The 15932-nt window shown below is 36.2% G+C and overlaps 12 non-coding genes across 12 annotated transcripts; all 12 read left to right on the top strand.

Moving 5' to 3' along the window:
- Positions 1-14: 14 nt before the first annotated feature.
- Positions 15-104, top strand: TRNAR-UCU (transfer RNA arginine (anticodon UCU)). The gene is given in 2 exon segments: positions 15-51; positions 69-104. It is a non-coding gene; the product is annotated as a tRNA-Arg (tRNA).
- A 2205-nt stretch (positions 105-2309) lies between these two features.
- Positions 2310-2399, top strand: TRNAR-UCU (transfer RNA arginine (anticodon UCU)). Its single transcript is given in 2 exon segments — positions 2310-2346; positions 2364-2399. It is a non-coding gene; the product is annotated as a tRNA-Arg (tRNA).
- Positions 2400-3076: 677 nt separating this feature from the next.
- On the top strand, positions 3077-3164 carry TRNAR-UCU (transfer RNA arginine (anticodon UCU)). The gene is given in 2 exon segments: positions 3077-3113; positions 3129-3164. It is a non-coding gene; the product is annotated as a tRNA-Arg (tRNA).
- Positions 3165-3840: 676 nt separating this feature from the next.
- On the top strand, positions 3841-3930 carry TRNAR-UCU (transfer RNA arginine (anticodon UCU)). Its single transcript is given in 2 exon segments — positions 3841-3877; positions 3895-3930. It is a non-coding gene; the product is annotated as a tRNA-Arg (tRNA).
- A 676-nt stretch (positions 3931-4606) lies between these two features.
- TRNAR-UCU (transfer RNA arginine (anticodon UCU)) lies at positions 4607-4696 on the top strand. The gene is given in 2 exon segments: positions 4607-4643; positions 4661-4696. It is a non-coding gene; the product is annotated as a tRNA-Arg (tRNA).
- Positions 4697-6138: 1442 nt separating this feature from the next.
- On the top strand, positions 6139-6226 carry TRNAR-UCU (transfer RNA arginine (anticodon UCU)). Its single transcript is given in 2 exon segments — positions 6139-6175; positions 6191-6226. It is a non-coding gene; the product is annotated as a tRNA-Arg (tRNA).
- A 2205-nt stretch (positions 6227-8431) lies between these two features.
- Positions 8432-8521, top strand: TRNAR-UCU (transfer RNA arginine (anticodon UCU)). Its single transcript is given in 2 exon segments — positions 8432-8468; positions 8486-8521. It is a non-coding gene; the product is annotated as a tRNA-Arg (tRNA).
- Positions 8522-9198: 677 nt separating this feature from the next.
- On the top strand, positions 9199-9286 carry TRNAR-UCU (transfer RNA arginine (anticodon UCU)). Its single transcript is given in 2 exon segments — positions 9199-9235; positions 9251-9286. It is a non-coding gene; the product is annotated as a tRNA-Arg (tRNA).
- Positions 9287-9962: 676 nt separating this feature from the next.
- On the top strand, positions 9963-10052 carry TRNAR-UCU (transfer RNA arginine (anticodon UCU)). Its single transcript is given in 2 exon segments — positions 9963-9999; positions 10017-10052. It is a non-coding gene; the product is annotated as a tRNA-Arg (tRNA).
- Positions 10053-10728: 676 nt separating this feature from the next.
- TRNAR-UCU (transfer RNA arginine (anticodon UCU)) lies at positions 10729-10818 on the top strand. Its single transcript is given in 2 exon segments — positions 10729-10765; positions 10783-10818. It is a non-coding gene; the product is annotated as a tRNA-Arg (tRNA).
- A 1442-nt stretch (positions 10819-12260) lies between these two features.
- On the top strand, positions 12261-12348 carry TRNAR-UCU (transfer RNA arginine (anticodon UCU)). The gene is given in 2 exon segments: positions 12261-12297; positions 12313-12348. It is a non-coding gene; the product is annotated as a tRNA-Arg (tRNA).
- A 2971-nt stretch (positions 12349-15319) lies between these two features.
- Positions 15320-15407, top strand: TRNAR-UCU (transfer RNA arginine (anticodon UCU)). The gene is given in 2 exon segments: positions 15320-15356; positions 15372-15407. It is a non-coding gene; the product is annotated as a tRNA-Arg (tRNA).
- Positions 15408-15932: the final 525 nt, after the last annotated feature.

A 15932-nucleotide genomic window follows, 5' to 3' on the forward strand; every position in this document is an offset into this window, starting at 1 on the left:
GTGGATTTTTATCTGGCTCTGTGGCGCAATGGATAGCGCGTTGGACTTCTAAGTAAACGTGCAAAGTCATTCAAAGGTTGTGGGTTTGAATCCCACCAGAGTCGCATTTTTGACTTTCTTATTCAAACAAGGAACATTATGCATGTGAGGAATGTCTATTTTTGGCCGATGCTTTAATCTTAGTATTTGACCCAAGTTGAACCTATGTATCTAATACAGCATGCAACTGAATCAAAAGCAGTCTGCCTTCCATTGCAACAGGAACATATTGCTCATAAGCAATACAACATCACTGCCAGAAACTTTGCACTTTCCTAATGTATCCTTCCTTCAGAAACATTGTCTTTATAATAGCTGTAAATGAGATAGACCAAAAACACGACACCCTACACTCAGACATTTGTTTCTAGCGACATATAAAGTAAAATCTTCTTTCAAAGCTATTTATGGTATATTCTCTTTGTGTTTTTGTATTGTTAACCAATTGTATGGCTGCACTTTTTATCCAGTTCTTTTCTATTAAGGTATGGAATTGTTGTCCAAACGTATTCAGTTTGCAAGAAAATACAGTAATACCCTATTCTCCTAATTTATCCCTAAAGGAACAAAGGTGTAGTTCAAGGTTTCACCCAGAAGTGTGATTCTTCTACAGACATTTTATGTTTCAGAAAACAATTATTCTTTCTTGTATCGCAGAAGGCTTGATAATATGATGTGAAGTAAACACTGGATTGACAAAACTTCGATCATCCCTTACTGTACTCAAGTGGATTTTCATCTGGCTCTGTGGCGCAGTGGATAGCGCGTTGGACTTCTAATTGACTTGGCAAAGTCATTCAAAGGTTGTGGGTTCGATCCCACCAGAGTTGCATTTTTTACTTTCTTATTCAAACAAGGAACATTATGCATGTGAGGAATGTTTATTTTTGGCCGATGCTTTAATCTTAGTATTTGACCCAAGTTGAACCTATGTATCTAATACAGCATGCAACTGAATCGAAAGCAGTCTGACTTCCATTGCAACAGGAACATATTGCTCATAAGCAATACAACATCACTGCCAGAAACCTGGCACTTTTCTAATGTATCCTTCCTTCAGAAACATTGTCTTTATAATAGCTGTAAATGAGATAGACCAAAAACACGACACCCTACACTCAGACATTTGTTTCTAGCGACATATAAAGTAAAATCTTCTTTCAAAGCTATTAATGGTATATTCTCTTTGTGTTTTTGTATTGTTAACCAATTGTATGTCTGCACTTTTTATCCAGTTCTTTTTATTAAGGTATGGAATTGTTGTCCAAACGTATTCAGTTTGCAAGAAAATACAGTAATAACCTATTCTCCGAATTTCTCCCCAAGCGAACAAAGGTGCAGTTCAAGGTTTCACCCCGAACTGCGATTCTTGCTACAGACATTTTATGTTTCAGAAAACAATCATTCTTTCATGTATCCCAGAAGGCTTGATAATATGATGTGAAGTAAACACTGGATTGACAAAACTTCGATCATCCCTTAATGTACGAAAGTCTGTTTTCATATGGCTCTGTGGCACAATGGATAGCACGTTGGACTTCTAAGTGAATTTGCAGTCATTCAAAGGTTGTGGGTTCGAATCCCACCAGAGTCGCTTTTTTTACTTTCTTATTCAAACAAGGAACATTATGCATGTGAGGAATGTTTATTTTTGGCCGATGCTTTAATCTTAGTATTTGACCCAAGTTGAACCTATGTATCTAATACAGCATGCAACTGAATGAAAAGCAGTCTGCCTTCCATTGCAACAGGAACATATTGCTCATAAGTAATACACCATTACTGCCACAAACTTGGCACTTTTCTAATGTATCCTTCCTTCAGAAACATTGTCTTTATAATAGCTGTAAATGAGATAGACCAAAAACACGACACCCTACACTCAGACATTTGTTTCTAGCGACATATAAAGTAAAATCTTCTTTCAAAGCTATTTATGGTATATTCTCTTTGTGTTTTTGTATTGTTAACCAATTGTATGTCTGCACTTTTTATCCAGTTCTTTTTTATTAAGGTATGGAATTGTTGTCCAAACCAATTCACTTGGCAAGAATATACTGTATTACCCTATTCTCTGAATTTCTCCCCAAGCGAACAAAGGTGTAGTTCAAGGTTTCACCCAGAAGTGTGATTCTTCTACAGACATTTTATGTTTCAGAAAACAATTATTCTTTCTTGTATCCCAGAAGGCTTGATAATATGATGTGAAGTAAACATTGGATTGACAAAACTTCGATCATCCCTTACTGTACGCAAGTGGATTTTTATCTGGCTCTGTGGCGCAATGGATAGCGCGTTGGACTTCTAAATGAACGTGCAAAGTCATTCAAAGGTTGTGGGTTTGAATCCCACCAGAGTCGCATTTTTGACTTTCTTATTCAAACAAGGAACATTATGCATGTGAGGAATGTTTATTTTTGGCCGATGCTTTAATCTTAGTATTTGACCCAAGTTGAACCTATGTATCTAATACAGCATGCAACTGAATCGAAAGCAGTCTGACTTCCATTGCAACAGGAACATATTGCTCATAAGCAATACAACATCACTGCCAGAAACTTGGCACTTTTCTAATGTATCCTTCCTTCAGAAACATTGTCTTTATAATAGCTGTAAATGAGATAGACCAAAAACACGACACCCTACACTCAGACATTTGTTTCTAGCGACATATAAAGTAAAATCTTCTTTCAAAGCTATTAATGGTATATTCTCTTTGTGTTTTTGTATTGTTAACCAATTGTATGTCTGCACTTTTTATCCAGTTCTTTTTTATTAAGGTATGGAATTGTTGTCCAAACGTATTCAGTTTGCAAGAAAATACAGTAATAACCTATTCTCCGAATTTCTCCCCAAGCGAACAAAGGTGCAGTTCAAGGTTTCACCCCGAACTGCGATTCTTGCTACAGACATTTTATGTTTCAGAAAACAATCATTCTTTCATGTATCCCAGAAGGCTTGATAATATGATGTGAAGTAAACACTGGATTGACAAAACTTCGATCATCCCTTAATGTACGAAAGTCGGTTTTCATATGGCTCTGTGGCGCAATGGATAGCACGTTGGACTTCTAAGTGAATTTGCAGTCATTCAAAGGTTGTGGGTTCGAATCCCACCAGAGTCGCTTTTTTTACTTTCTTATTCAAACAAGGAACATTATGCAGGTGAGGAATGTTTATTTTTGGCCGATGCTTTAATCTTAGTATTTGACCCAAGTTGAACCTATGTATCTAATACAGCATGCAACTGAATGAAAAGCAGTCTGCCTTCCATTGCAACAGGAACATATTGCTCATAAGTAATACACCATTACTGCCACAAACTTGGCACTTTTCTAATGTATCCTTCCTTCAGAAACATTGTCTTTATAATAGCTGTAAATGAGATAGACCAAAAACACGACACCCTACACTCAGACATTTGTTTCTAGCGACATATAAAGTAAAATCTTCTTTCAAAGCTATTTATGGTATATTCTCTTTGTGTTTTTGTATTGTTAACCAATTGTATGTCTGCACTTTTTATCCAGTTCTTTTTTATTAAGGTATGGAATTGTTGTCCAAACCAATTCACTTGGCAAGAATATACTGTATTACCCTATTCTCTGAATTTCTCCCCAAGCGAACAAAGGTGTAGTTCAAGGTTTCACCCAGAAGTGTGATTCTTCTACAGACATTTTATGTTTCAGAAAACAATTATTCTTTCTTGTATCCCAGAAGGCTTGATAATATGATGTGAAGTAAACATTGGATTGACAAAACTTCGATCATCCCTTACTGTACGCAATTGGATTTTTATCTGGCTCTGTGGCGCAATGGATAGCGCGTTGGACTTCTAAATGAACGTGCAAAGTCATTCAAAGGTTGTGGGTTTGAATCCCACCAGAGTCGCATTTTTGACTTTCTTATTCAAACAAGGAACATTATGCATGTGAGGAATGTCTATTTTTGGCCGATGCTTTAATCTTAGTATTTGACCCAAGTTGAACCTATGTATCTAATACAGCATGCAACTGAATCAAAAGCAGTCTGCCTTCCATTGCAACAGGAACATATTGCTCATAAGCAATACAACATTACTGCCAGAAACTTTGCACTTTCCTAATGTATCCTTCCTTCAGAAACATTGTCTTTATAATAGCTGTAAATGAGATAGACCAAAAACACGACACCCTACACTCAGACATTTGTTTCTAGCGACATATAAAGTAAAATCTTCTTTCAAAGCTATTTATGGTATATTCTCTTTGTGTTTTTGTATTGTTAACCAATTGTATGGCTGCACTTTTTATCCAGTTCTTTTCTATTAAGGTATGGAATTGTTGTCCAAACGTATTCAGTTTGCAAGAAAATACAGTAATACCCTATTCTCCGAATTTATCCCTAAAGGAACAAAGGTGTAGTTCAAGGTTTCACCCAGAAGTGTGATTCTTCTACAGACATTTTATGTTTCAGAAAACAATTATTCTTTCTTGTATCCCAGAAGGCTTGATAATATGATGTGAAGTAAACAATGGATTGACAAAACTTCGATCATCCCTTAATTTACGCAAATTGATTTTCATTTGGCTCTGTGGCGCAATGGATAGCGCATTGGACTTCTAAGTGAACTGGCAAAGTCATTGAAAGGTTGTGGGTTCGAATCCCACCAGAGTCGCATTTTTTACTTTCTTATTCAAACAAGGAACATTATGCATGTGAGGAATGTTTATTTTTGGCCGATGCTTTAATCTTAGTATTTGACCCAAGTTGAACCTATGTATCTAATACAGCATGCAACTGAATCGAAAGCAGTCTGCCTTCCTTTGCAACAGGAACATATTGCTCATAAGCAATACAACATTACTGCCACAAACTTGGCACTTTTCTAATGTATCCTTCCTTCAGAAACATTGTCTTTATAATAGCTGTAAATGAGATAGACCAAAAACACGACACCCTACACTCAGACATTTGTTTCTAGCGACATATAAAGTAAAATCTTCTTTCAAAGCTATTTATGGTATATTCTCTTTGTGTTTTTGTATTGTTAACCAATTGTATGTCTGCACTTTTTATCCAGTTCTTTTTTATTAAGGTATGGAATTGTTGTCCAAACGTATTCAGTTTGCAAGAAAATACAGTAATGCCCTATTCTCCGAATTTATCCCTAAAGGAACAAAGGTGTAGTTCAAGGTTTCACCCAGAAGTGTGATTCTTCTACAGACATTTTATGTTTCAGAAAACAATTATTCTTTCTTGTATCGCAGAAGGCTTGATAATATGATGTGAAGTAAACACTGGATTGACAAAACTTCGATCATCCCTTACTGTACTCAAGTGGATTTTCATCTGGCTCTGTGGCGCAGTGGATAGCGCGTTGGACTTCTAATTGACTTGGCAAAGTCATTCAAAGGTTGTGGGTTCGATCCCACCAGAGTTGCATTTTTTACTTTCTTATTCAAACAAGGAACATTATGCATGTGAGGAATGTTTATTTTTGGCCGATGCTTTAATCTTAGTATTTGACCCAAGTTGAACCTATGTATCTAATACAGCATGCAACTGAATCGAAAGCAGTCTGACTTCCATTGCAACAGGAACATATTGCTCATAAGCAATACAACATCACTGCCAGAAACCTGGCACTTTTCTAATGTATCCTTCCTTCAGAAACATTGTCTTTATAATAGCTGTAAATGAGATAGACCAAAAACACGACACCCTACACTCAGACATTTGTTTCTAGCGACATATAAAGTAAAATCTTCTTTCAAAGCTATTAATGGTATATTCTCTTTGTGTTTTTGTATTGTTAACCAATTGTATGTCTGCACTTTTTATCCAGTTCTTTTTTATTAAGGTATGGAATTGTTGTCCAAACGTATTCAGTTTGCAAGAAAATACAGTAATAACCTATTCTCCGAATTTCTCCCCAAGCGAACAAAGGTGCAGTTCAAGGTTTCACCCCGAACTGCGATTCTTGCTACAGACATTTTATGTTTCAGAAAACAATCATTCTTTCATGTATCCCAGAAGGCTTGATAATATGTTGTGAAGTAAACACTGGATTGACAAAACTTCGATCATCCCTTAATGTACGAAAGTCGGTTTTCATATGGCTCTGTGGCGCAATGGATAGCGCGTTGGACTTCTAAGTGAATTGGCAGTCATTCAAAGGTTGTGGGTTCGAATCCCACCAGAGTCGCTTTTTTACTTTCTTATTCAAACAAGGAACATTATGCATGTGAGGAATGTTTATTTTTGGCCGATGCTTTAATCTTAGTATTTGACCCAAGTTGAACCTATGTATCTAATACAGCATGCAACTGAATCGAAAGCAGTCTGCCTTCCTTTGCAACAGGAACATATTGCTCATAAGCAATACAACATTACTGCCACAAACTTGGCACTTTTCTAATGTATCCTTCCTTCAGAAACATTGTCTTTATAATAGCTGTAAATGAGATAGACCAAAAACACGACACCCTACACTCAGACATTTGTTTCTAGCGACATATAAAGTAAAATCTTCTTTCAAAGCTATTTATGGTATATTCTCTTTGTGTTTTTGTATTGTTAACCAATTGTATGTCTGCACTTTTTATCCAGTTCTTTTTTATTAAGGTATGGAATTGTTGTCCAAACGTATTCAGTTTGCAAGAAAATACAGTAATGCCCTATTCTCCGAATTTATCCCTAAAGGAACAAAGGTGTAGTTCAAGGTTTCACCCAGAAGTGTGATTCTTCTACAGACATTTTATGTTTCAGAAAACAATTATTCTTTCTTGTATCGCAGAAGGCTTGATAATATGATGTGAAGTAAACACTGGATTGACAAAACTTCGATCATCCCTTACTGTACTCAAGTGGATTTTCATCTGGCTCTGTGGCGCAGTGGATAGCGCGTTGGACTTCTAATTGACTTGGCAAAGTCATTCAAAGGTTGTGGGTTGGATCCCACCAGAGTTGCATTTTTTACTTTCTTATTCAAACAAGGAACATTATGCATGTGAGGAATGTTTATTTTTGGCCGATGCTTTAATCTTAGTATTTGACCCAAGTTGAACCTATGTATCTAATACAGCATGCAACTGAATCGAAAGCAGTCTGACTTCCATTGCAACAGGAACATATTGCTCATAAGCAATACAACATCACTGCCAGAAACCTGGCACTTTCCTAATGTATCCTTCCTTCAGAAACATTGTCTTTATAATAGTGTAAATGAGATAGACCAAAAACACGACACCCTACACTCAGACATTTGTTTCTAGCGACATATAAAGTAAAATCTTCTTTCAAAGCTATTTATGGTATATTCTCTTTGTGTTTTTGTATTGTTAACCAATTGTATGGCTGCACTTTTTATCCAGTTCTTTTCTATTAAGGTATGGAATTGTTGTCCAAACGTATTCAGTTTGCAAGAAAATACAGTAATACCCTATTCTCCGAATTTATCCCTAAAGGAACAAAGGTGTAGTTCAAGGTTTCACCCAGAAGTGTGATTCTTCTACAGACATTTTATGTTTCAGAAAACAATTATTCTTTCTTGTATCCCAGAAGGCTTGATAATATGATGTGAAGTAAACACTGGATTGACAAAACTTCGATCATTCCTTAATTTACGCAAGTTGATTTTCATCTGGCTCTGTGGCGCAATGTATAGCGCGTTGGACTTCTAAGTGAATTGGCAAAGTCATTCAAAGGTTGTGGGTTCGAATCCCACCAGAGTCGCATTTTTTACTTTCTTATTCAAACAAGGAACATTATGCATGTGAGGAATGTTTATTTTTGGCCGATGCTTTAATCTTAGTATTTGACCCAAGTTGAATCTATGTATCGAATACAGCATGCAACTGAATCAAAAGCAGTCTGCCTTCCATTGCAACAGGAACATATTGCTCATAAGCAATACAACATCACTGCCAGAAACTTGGCACTTTTCTAATGTATCCTTCCTTCAGAAACATTGTCTTTATAATAGCTGTAAATGAGATAGACCAAAAACACGACACCCTACACTCAGACATTTGTTTCTAGCGACATATAAAGTAAAATCTTCTTTCAAAGCTATTTATGGTATATTCTCTTTGTGTTTTTGTATTGTTAACCAATTGTATGTCTGCACTTTTTATCCAGTTCTTTTTTATTAAGGTATGGAATTGTTGTCCAAACCAATTCACTTGGCAAGAATATACTGTATTACCCTATTCTCTGAATTTCTCCCCAAGCGAACAAAGGTGTAGTTCAAGGTTTCACCCAGAAGTGTGATTCTTCTACAGACATTTTATGTTTCAGAAAACAATTATTCTTTCTTGTATCCCAGAAGGCTTGATAATATGATGTGAAGTAAACATTGGATTGACAAAACTTCGATCATCCCTTACTGTACGCAAGTGGATTTTTATCTGGCTCTGTGGCGCAATGGATAGCGCGTTGGACTTCTAAATGAACGTGCAAAGTCATTCAAAGGTTGTGGGTTTGAATCCCACCAGAGTCGCATTTTTGACTTTCTTATTCAAACAAGGAACATTATGCATGTGAGGAATGTTTATTTTTGGCCGATGCTTTAATCTTAGTATTTGACCCAAGTTGAACCTATGTATCTAATACAGCATGCAACTGAATCGAAAGCAGTCTGACTTCCATTGCAACAGGAACATATTGCTCATAAGCAATACAACATCACTGCCAGAAACTTGGCACTTTTCTAATGTATCCTTCCTTCAGAAACATTGTCTTTATAATAGCTGTAAATGAGATAGACCAAAAACACGACACCCTACACTCAGACATTTGTTTCTAGCGACATATAAAGTAAAATCTTCTTTCAAAGCTATTAATGGTATATTCTCTTTGTGTTTTTGTATTGTTAACCAATTGTATGTCTGCACTTTTTATCCAGTTCTTTTTTATTAAGGTATGGAATTGTTGTCCAAACGTATTCAGTTTGCAAGAAAATACAGTAATAACCTATTCTCCGAATTTCTCCCCAAGCGAACAAAGGTGCAGTTCAAGGTTTCACCCCGAACTGCGATTCTTGCTACAGACATTTTATGTTTCAGAAAACAATCATTCTTTCATGTATCCCAGAAGGCTTGATAATATGATGTGAAGTAAACACTGGATTGACAAAACTTCGATCATCCCTTAATGTACGAAAGTCGGTTTTCATATGGCTCTGTGGCGCAATGGATAGCACGTTGGACTTCTAAGTGAATTTGCAGTCATTCAAAGGTTGTGGGTTCGAATCCCACCAGAGTCGCTTTTTTTACTTTCTTATTCAAACAAGGAACATTATGCATGTGAGGAATGTTTATTTTTGGCCGATGCTTTAATCTTAGTATTTGACCCAAGTTGAACCTATGTATCTAATACAGCATGCAACTGAATGAAAAGCAGTCTGCCTTCCATTGCAACAGGAACATATTGCTCATAAGTAATACACCATTACTGCCACAAACTTGGCACTTTTCTAATGTATCCTTCCTTCAGAAACATTGTCTTTATAATAGCTGTAAATGAGATAGACCAAAAACACGACACCCTACACTCAGACATTTGTTTCTAGCGACATATAAAGTAAAATCTTCTTTCAAAGCTATTTATGGTATATTCTCTTTGTGTTTTTGTATTGTTAACCAATTGTATGTCTGCACTTTTTATCCAGTTCTTTTTTATTAAGGTATGGAATTGTTGTCCAAACCAATTCACTTGGCAAGAATATACTGTATTACCCTATTCTCTGAATTTCTCCCCAAGCGAACAAAGGTGTAGTTCAAGGTTTCACCCAGAAGTGTGATTCTTCTACAGACATTTTATGTTTCAGAAAACAATTATTCTTTCTTGTATCCCAGAAGGCTTGATAATATGATGTGAAGTAAACATTGGATTGACAAAACTTCGATCATCCCTTACTGTACGCAATTGGATTTTTATCTGGCTCTGTGGCGCAATGGATAGCGCGTTGGACTTCTAAATGAACGTGCAAAGTCATTCAAAGGTTGTGGGTTTGAATCCCACCAGAGTCGCATTTTTGACTTTCTTATTCAAACAAGGAACATTATGCATGTGAGGAATGTCTATTTTTGGCCGATGCTTTAATCTTAGTATTTGACCCAAGTTGAACCTATGTATCTAATACAGCATGCAACTGAATCAAAAGCAGTCTGCCTTCCATTGCAACAGGAACATATTGCTCATAAGCAATACAACATTACTGCCAGAAACTTTGCACTTTCCTAATGTATCCTTCCTTCAGAAACATTGTCTTTATAATAGCTGTAAATGAGATAGACCAAAAACACGACACCCTACACTCAGACATTTGTTTCTAGCGACATATAAAGTAAAATCTTCTTTCAAAGCTATTTATGGTATATTCTCTTTGTGTTTTTGTATTGTTAACCAATTGTATGGCTGCACTTTTTATCCAGTTCTTTTCTATTAAGGTATGGAATTGTTGTCCAAACGTATTCAGTTTGCAAGAAAATACAGTAATACCCTATTCTCCGAATTTATCCCTAAAGGAACAAAGGTGTAGTTCAAGGTTTCACCCAGAAGTGTGATTCTTCTACAGACATTTTATGTTTCAGAAAACAATTATTCTTTCTTGTATCCCAGAAGGCTTGATAATATGATGTGAAGTAAACAATGGATTGACAAAACTTCGATCATCCCTTAATTTACGCAAATTGATTTTCATTTGGCTCTGTGGCGCAATGGATAGCGCATTGGACTTCTAAGTGAACTGGCAAAGTCATTGAAAGGTTGTGGGTTCGAATCCCACCAGAGTCGCATTTTTTACTTTCTTATTCAAACAAGGAACATTATGCATGTGAGGAATGTTTATTTTTGGCCGATGCTTTAATCTTAGTATTTGACCCAAGTTGAACCTATGTATCTAATACAGCATGCAACTGAATCGAAAGCAGTCTGCCTTCCTTTGCAACAGGAACATATTGCTCATAAGCAATACAACATTACTGCCACAAACTTGGCACTTTTCTAATGTATCCTTCCTTCAGAAACATTGTCTTTATAATAGCTGTAAATGAGATAGACCAAAAACACGACACCCTACACTCAGACATTTGTTTCTAGCGACATATAAAGTAAAATCTTCTTTCAAAGCTATTTATGGTATATTCTCTTTGTGTTTTTGTATTGTTAACCAATTGTATGTCTGCACTTTTTATCCAGTTCTTTTTTATTAAGGTATGGAATTGTTGTCCAAACGTATTCAGTTTGCAAGAAAATACAGTAATGCCCTATTCTCCGAATTTATCCCTAAAGGAACAAAGGTGTAGTTCAAGGTTTCACCCAGAAGTGTGATTCTTCTACAGACATTTTATGTTTCAGAAAACAATTATTCTTTCTTGTATCGCAGAAGGCTTGATAATATGATGTGAAGTAAACACTGGATTGACAAAACTTCGATCATCCCTTACTGTACTCAAGTGGATTTTCATCTGGCTCTGTGGCGCAGTGGATAGCGCGTTGGACTTCTAATTGACTTGGCAAAGTCATTCAAAGGTTGTGGGTTCGATCCCACCAGAGTTGCATTTTTTACTTTCTTATTCAAACAAGGAACATTATGCATGTGAGGAATGTTTATTTTTGGCCGATGCTTTAATCTTAGTATTTGACCCAAGTTGAACCTATGTATCTAATACAGCATGCAACTGAATCGAAAGCAGTCTGACTTCCATTGCAACAGGAACATATTGCTCATAAGCAATACAACATCACTGCCAGAAACCTGGCACTTTTCTAATGTATCCTTCCTTCAGAAACATTGTCTTTATAATAGCTGTAAATGAGATAGACCAAAAACACGACACCCTACACTCAGACATTTGTTTCTAGCGACATATAAAGTAAAATCTTCTTTCAAAGCTATTAATGGTATATTCTCTTTGTGTTTTTGTATTGTTAACCAATTGTATGTCTGCACTTTTTATCCAGTTCTTTTTTATTAAGGTATGGAATTGTTGTCCAAACGTATTCAGTTTGCAAGAAAATACAGTAATAACCTATTCTCCGAATTTCTCCCCAAGCGAACAAAGGTGCAGTTCAAGGTTTCACCCCGAACTGCGATTCTTGCTACAGACATTTTATGTTTCAGAAAACAATCATTCTTTCATGTATCCCAGAAGGCTTGATAATATGTTGTGAAGTAAACACTGGATTGACAAAACTTCGATCATCCCTTAATGTACGAAAGTCGGTTTTCATATGGCTCTGTGGCGCAATGGATAGCGCGTTGGACTTCTAAGTGAATTGGCAGTCATTCAAAGGTTGTGGGTTCGAATCCCACCAGAGTCGCTTTTTTACTTTCTTATTCAAACAAGGAACATTATGCATGTGAGGAATGTTTATTTTTGGCCGATGCTTTAATCTTAGTATTTGACCCAAGTTGAACCTATGTATCTAATACAGCATGCAACTGAATCGAAAGCAGTCTGCCTTCCTTTGCAACAGGAACATATTGCTCATAAGCAATACAACATTACTGCCACAAACTTGGCACTTTTCTAATGTATCCTTCCTTCAGAAACATTGTCTTTATAATAGCTGTAAATGAGATAGACCAAAAACACGACACCCTACACTCAGACATTTGTTTCTAGCGACATATAAAGTAAAATCTTCTTTCAAAGCTATTTATGGTATATTCTCTTTGTGTTTTTGTATTGTTAACCAATTGTATGTCTGCACTTTTTATCCAGTTCTTTTTTATTAAGGTATGGAATTGTTGTCCAAACGTATTCAGTTTGCAAGAAAATACAGTAATGCCCTATTCTCCGAATTTATCCCTAAAGGAACAAAGGTGTAGTTCAAGGTTTCACCCAGAAGTGTGATTCTTCTACAGACATTTTATGTTTCAGAAAACAATTATTCTTTCTTGTATCGCAGAAGGCTTGATAATATGATGTGAAGTAAACACTGGATTGACAAAACTTCGATCATCCCTTACTGTACTCAAGTGGATTTTCATCTGGCTCTGTGGCGCAGTGGATAGCGCGTTGGACTTCTAATTGACTTGGCAAAGTCATTCAAAGGTTGTGGGTTCGATCCCACCAGAGTTGCATTTTTTACTTTCTTATTCAAACAAGGAACATTATGCATGTGAGGAATGTTTATTTTTGGCCGATGCTTTAATCTTAGTATTTGACCCAAGTTGAACCTATGTATCTAATACAGCATGCAACTGAATCGAAAGCAGTCTGACTTCCATTGCAACAGGAACATATTGCTCATAAGCAATACAACATCACTGCCAGAAACCTGGCACTTTCCTAATGTATCCTTCCTTCAGAAACATTGTCTTTATAATAGTGTAAATGAGATAGACCAAAAACACGACACCCTACACTCAGACATTTGTTTCTAGCGACATATAAAGTAAAATCTTCTTTCAAAGCTATTTATGGTATATTCTCTTTGTGTTTTTGTATTGTTAACCAATTGTATGGCTGCACTTTTTATCCAGTTCTTTTCTATTAAGGTATGGAATTGTTGTCCAAACGTATTCAGTTTGCAAGAAAATACAGTAATACCCTATTCTCCGAATTTATCCCTAAAGGAACAAAGGTGTAGTTCAAGGTTTCACCCAGAAGTGTGATTCTTCTACAGACATTTTATGTTTCAGAAAACAATTATTCTTTCTTGTATCCCAGAAGGCTTGATAATATGATGTGAAGTAAACACTGGATTGACAAAACTTCGATCATTCCTTAATTTACGCAAGTTGATTTTCATCTGGCTCTGTGGCGCAATGTATAGCGCGTTGGACTTCTAAGTGAATTGGCAAAGTCATTCAAAGGTTGTGGGTTCGAATCCCACCAGAGTCGCATTTTTTACTTTCTTATTCAAACAAGGAACATTATGCATGTGAGGAATGTTTATTTTTGGCCGATGCTTTAATCTTAGTATTTGACCCAAGTTGAATCTATGTATCGAATACAGCATGCAACTGAATCAAAAGCAGTCTGCCTTCCATTGCAACAGGAACATATTGCTCATAAGCAATACAACATCACTGCCAGAAACTTGGCACTTTTCTAATGTATCCTTCCTTCAGAAACATTGTCTTTATAATAGCTGTAAATGAGATAGACCAAAAACACGACACCCTACACTCAGACATTTGTTTCTAGCGACATATAAAGTAAAATCTTCTTTCAAAGCTATTTATGGTATATTCTCTTTGTGTTTTTGTATTGTTAACCAATTGTATGGCTGCACTTTTGATCCAGTTCTTTTTTATTAAGGTATGGAATTGTTGTCCAAACGTATTCAGTTTGCAAGAAAATACAGTAATGCCCTATTCTCCGAATTTATCCCTAAAGGAACAAAGGTGTAGTTCAAGGTTTCACCCAGAAGTGTGATTCTTCTACAGACATTTTATGTTTCAGAAAACAATTATTCTTTCTTGTATCGCAGAAGGCTTGATAATATGATGTGAAGTAAACACTGGATTGACAAAACTTCGATCATCCCTTACTGTACTCAAGTGGATTTTCATCTGGCTCTGTGGCGCAGTGGATAGCGCGTTGGACTTCTAATTGACTTGGCAAAGTCATTCAAAGGTTGTGGGTTCGATCCCACCAGAGTTGCATTTTTTACTTTCTTATTCAAACAAGGAACATTATGCATGTGAGGAATGTTTATTTTTGGCCGATGCTTTAATCTTAGTATTTGACCCAAGTTGAACCTATGTATCTAATACAGCATGCAACTGAATCGAAAGCAGTCTGACTTCCATTGCAACAGGAACATATTGCTCATAAGCAATACAACATCACTGCCAGAAACCTGGCACTTTTCTAATGTATCCTTCCTTCAGAAACATTGTCTTTATAATAGCTGTAAATGAGATAGACCAAAAACACGACACCCTACACTCAGACATTTGTTTCTAGCGACATATAAAGTAAAATCTTCTTTCAAAGCTATTAATGGTATATTCTCTTTGTGTTTTTGTATTGTTAACCAATTGTATGTCTGCACTTTTTATCCAGTTCTTTTTTATTAAGGTATGGAATTGTTGTCCAAACGTATTCAGTTTGCAAGAAAATACAGTAATAACCTATTCTCCGAATTTCTCCCCAAGCGAACAAAGGTGCAGTTCAAGGTTTCACCCCGAACTGCGATTCTTGCTACAGACATTTTATGTTTCAGAAAACAATCATTCTTTCATGTATCCCAGAAGGCTTGATAATATGTTGTGAAGTAAACACTGGATTGACAAAACTTCGATCATCCCTTAATGTACGAAAGTCGGTTTTCATATGGCTCTGTGGCGCAATGGATAGCGCGTTGGACTTCTAAGTGAATTGGCAGTCATTCAAAGGTTGTGGGTTCGAATCCCACCAGAGTCGCTTTTTTACTTTCTTATTCAAACAAGGAACATTATGCATGTGAGGAATGTTTATTTTTGGCCGATGCTTTAATCTTAGTATTTGACCCAAGTTGAACCTATGTATCTAATACAGCATGCAACTGAATCAAAAGCAGTCTGCCTTCCATTGCAACAGGAACATATTGCTCATAAGTAATACAACATTACTGCCACAAACTTGGCACTTTTCTAATGTATCCTTCCTTCAGAAACATTGTCTTTATAATAGCTGTAAATGAGATAGACCAAAAACACGACACCCTACACTCAGACATTTGTTTCTAGCGACATATAAAGTAAAATCTTCTTTCAAAGCTATTTATGGTATATTCTCTTTGTGTTTTTGTATTGTTAACCAATTGTATGTCTGCACTTTTTATCCAGTTCTTTTTTATTAAGGTATGGAATTGTTGTCCAAACCAATTCACTTGGCAAGAAAATACTGTAATACCCTATTCTCTGAATTTCTCCCCAAGCGAACAAAGGTGTAGTTCAAGGTTTCACC

Source organism: Ambystoma mexicanum (assembly GCF_040938575.1).
Source record: "Ambystoma mexicanum isolate Mex_15411 chromosome 12 unlocalized genomic scaffold, UKY_AmexF1_1 Mex_chr12_unloc.1, whole genome shotgun sequence".
Lineage (NCBI taxonomy): Eukaryota > Metazoa > Chordata > Amphibia > Caudata > Ambystomatidae > Ambystoma > Ambystoma mexicanum.